This window comes from Magnolia sinica, chromosome 16 (assembly GCF_029962835.1).
Source record: "Magnolia sinica isolate HGM2019 chromosome 16, MsV1, whole genome shotgun sequence".
NCBI lineage: Eukaryota > Viridiplantae > Streptophyta > Magnoliopsida > Magnoliales > Magnoliaceae > Magnolia > Magnolia sinica.
In genome coordinates, this window is record NC_080588.1 from 40,643,035 (window position 1) to 40,647,237 (window position 4,203).

The following is a 4,203-nucleotide window of genomic DNA, read 5'->3' on the forward strand; positions in this document are numbered from 1 at the left end:
TTGTCAATTAGCATGAGTGTTGAGTTGGCTAGAGAAAGAAGCTCCATAGGAAGATCAATCATCCGTCTGCCTCAACTGGATGTGTGCCTGAACTCACCACAGGTAAATCTAAGCCTCACATCCCATGTCCCAAAACACCAGGTAATTAAAACCCTTAAAATTGATTAGAATATCATGGGGTTTTTAAGTTAGAAAACTTTTTTTAAAAATTGTAAAAAATCTTTGAGTTTTCTTCCTTTATCGATTTATCGAGAGACTGTTCAATATAATCGAATAGTGCTGTCGATGTCATTGATGACCAATCGATACCATCGAAATGAGGACAAAAGATGTCCAGCAACCACATATATTTTTAAACGGATTTATCGATGTATCGATATACCTATCGATATCATCGAACTTTGAATCTTGAGTCTATCGAAGTCGAATCGGCACATCGAATGTGTCTCTGTTTTTCTATGGAAAATCATAAAATCTTCGATATATCAAAGTTCTCCTCGATATCCTCGGAATTTCAATTTCGATGATATCGGAAGGACTTCGATGGTATCGGTTTTGGACACTCTGTTTTCCGGCAATATTTTCAGGTTGTTCTTTCAAGGATCGAGGGTCACTCGATAGAATTGATATTCAAATATCAATGATATCGAGGCCAGGTTGATGGCATCAAGAATGGACATAATCTGTCCAGCAAGCTTAACTAGAAAATCCTTTAGATTTATCAATGCATCGACACGACTATCAATATTATCGACATTCAAATTTCGATGATATCGAGTGTGCCTCGATCATTCTTTTAACCTGAAATATTTCAAAGGCAAGTCTCTCATATTTTTCAAATGTCGAGGAATCGAACCTCGTATCGATGCAATCGGAGTTTGAAATTCGATGATATTGACACACGTTTTAATGCCTTTGACCAGTTGGCAAATTCAAAAGCGTTTGACATTTAAGTTTGTGTTACTGAGCGGCCAGTCGATGAAATTGAGAGTATACGCTCGATGAGATCGACCCTGCTCGATGATATCAAACTCTGTCATAAATGTGACCATTTTATATCTGTTAGAACCTTTTACCTATTTATAGAAAGCTTATCCTTAGTTGCTGGTAGAGAAAGAAGAGAGTGCTTTTGAGTGTTTAACCTTAGATCATATACCCAAAGCCCTTTCTCTCATGGAAGTTCATCCTCCAATCCACCCTCATCATTGACATTCAATAGAGTAGATTGGGGAATGAACTTCCGCATTCAAGGATCCTCCAGCTACCACCTTAATGGCAAATCATTAAGCTGGGATGCCTTGAATGCATAGATGATTGGAATTGCTCTATCTCCCTTATAGGAAAATATTCAATAGAGTAGGATTCCATTATAACCCTGACCTAACCCGTTGCCATGTATTGGTACATCTCCTGAGTTTCGGATCAAGGAAGCTAAAGTTCTTCATCAAAGGAGGAGATCTTCAACAATGCACTGAAAGGGACTCATCTTCTTATCTTAAGTTATTAGAGTCTGGAGGACCCTTGTGATCATTCCTTTGTAGGATTGGGTCTAAGGTGTTTCTCACCCCTTGCAAGCCCTCGTAGGAGGCCTCCAACAGGAGTGTACGTGGTGGGTGCTTTGTGTTGACCCTTTCTCTGTGGAGAGTATAAACGTTAGGTCTTTTATGTAGGTCCTTGACCAGAGTGGTCTAAAAGTTGGGTGCATTGTGTTGACCCTTGCTCGTGGGAGTATAAACAAGTGAGGTTCCTTGAGTGGATCCCTAGCCAGTGTGCTTAAAATCGGGTGCTTTGTGTTGACCCTTGCTCATGGGAGCATAAAAAAGTGAGGTTCCTTGAGTGGATCCTTGGCTAGTGTGCCTAAAATCGGGTGCTATGTGTTGACCCTTACTCATGGGAGCATAAATTATCAGCCTAGGTGTAGGTTGTACTGGTTAGAGGTGAACCTGATTTAAAACCTACGGTTTGAGGTGAACCTGTTGTGAAACCTCCTTAGTGAAATCCAGTACACTCAAGGGTTGAGTGCGTTTACCGAGAGTGGAGTAGACAAGTAGTCGAATCACTATGAAAATGACTGTGTTTGTGATTGATATTTGTCTTTGATTACTTGTGTGATTTCATTAAATGCTTTCATATTTGATCATACCTCACACACAGTTACATCCATCATAAACTCTGAATTGCATCATGTTTATCATTAAATTAGTTTTATGATTGGATCCTCTAATTGGAAGCCATTAGAGTTACTTTGAAGAAATCCTGATTCATGCATATCTACTTAGGACAAGTTTGATAGGATTTTAAATAAACCATAAAATTTTTATAAAAGTCCTATTCACCCCCCTCTAGGACATATTGGCATATTCCTACCTCAACTAAAGCGTTGATTACCGTAATTTCAAAGTCCATATTTGTATATGAAAGAGTTTGATGAGATAATATCCACACTACACTTTCCAAACATATTCGAGGACACAGTTAGACTGAAATTATTCCCTTTCTCCTTGAAAGAAAAGGCTAAGTTGTGGTTGCATTCCTTAAGACCATGGTCCATTGGCACATGAGATGAGATGACAAGGGAGTTCCTTAAAAAGTTCTTCCCATATCATAAAACGAATACCTTAAGGAAGACAATCATGAATTTTACACAAAAAGAGGATGAAACTTTCTTCCAATGTTGGGAGCAATTTAAGGATCTCATAAATTCATGTCCACAACATGGCTGCAAAACATGATGAATAAGGAGCTTTTTCTATGAAGGATTGAACTCACTCATGTAAGGCCCATATCATAGTCCATACTGTTCTTTAGGATCCATGGTCCTCCAGGTTGAATTCTAGTGACCCGCGATGTGTATATAACATTTGTGCATGACCTTGAGTCGTACCCTATCAACTTGAATTGGTTCAACTCGAAACTTGTACCCTAGCGATCGCGTCGTCGCTGTGGTTCCAACGTCGTGTCTCGCGCGCCAATGCGATACCCAAGCTAGGAGATGTGGACCTGCATTTATTTGAAGGAAATCTTGTGCGTTGCCAATTCTGAGAGAATCTCTGCAATCTATCACGTCAATCAATCACCTCAAGTCAAGTACACATCCCATCACTCCCCTTACAACACCCAAACCTCTCCCATTCCCAAAGTTAACTCTCTCCACCATCCCTTCCTTACACCCATCACCCATCACTCACCTATCCCTTTTCATCCTATCACCTCTCTCTCTCTCTCTCTCTCTCTCTCTCTCTCTCTCTTTCTTAAATCCATCTCCCAAGTAACCCAAGAGAGCCAACGTCCAAGCTATTCCAAAAGAGCCAAGTGTGGCCCACTTCCCTGCCCCAAAAAAACTCTCATCTCCACCATCCAAACCTCATCATCCACCATTAAAGGTTGACCATAGGAGCTAAGGAAGCTAAGGGACTAAGAAAGAGTGATATAGGTGGGTGATTTTAGGATATCCACTGTTGATTTCCGTTTAAGGGCCCACTTATGATGGGACCAACTTTAATGTATGTGTTGTGATCTAAGAGGGGTCCCTCCGCTACTGTAAGTGCTATGGTTTTATGCTCCTTTGGTTGTCAAATTTTGTGGTGCCAAAACATCAATCTATGTCTTGTGTAGCTCATTGGTATATATGATCAAGACATTGTATCACCTCTCTAAACACTTTGCTTCAAGTCAAGAACGAAGAACTACTTCAAACTATTTCAAGAAATGCAAGTACAAGCTACAACGAAAGAAGTGATCTTGTTCAAAGACTCAAGTTAGTGTACAATGCAAGATGAAGTGTAATTCAAGCTCTAGAAGATCTCAAGCTCAATGTTACATCAAGTAGAGAGATCTCAAGCTTTACAATCTTCAAAGGTCAACTATCATCTGAAGAAATGAAGTCTCAATGTTCATACCTCACTTCCAAGGTATGATTGACCCAAGATTGACCTTAGGGTAGGTCATTTTGATACATAATTCAAATAGAATTACTTTACATGTATTTAGACTGTTCTAAGACTAGTCCTGAACTCTATTCGACTAGTTCTAGCTCTGGCTCGACTAGTCCAAGAAATTTCTAGACCAATCCTAAGTTGTTGTAATTTTTAAAATTTTTTTGGTTGAGCTACAACCAGTCCTGGAGACTGCTCGATCGGTCGTAGGAACAGTGACGACTCATTCCAGGACTAGTCATGCACCTCCAACTCAAACTCCAACGAC

The 4,203-nt window shown here is 39.9% G+C and overlaps 1 non-coding gene across 1 annotated transcript; it reads right to left on the reverse strand.

Annotated features, from left to right (window-relative positions):
• Positions 1-2,614: 2,614 nt before the first annotated feature.
• LOC131230062 (small nucleolar RNA R71) lies at positions 2,615-2,722 on the reverse strand. Its single transcript, XR_009163789.1, has one exon. It is a non-coding gene; the product is annotated as a small nucleolar RNA R71 (small nucleolar RNA).
• Positions 2,723-4,203: the final 1,481 nt, after the last annotated feature.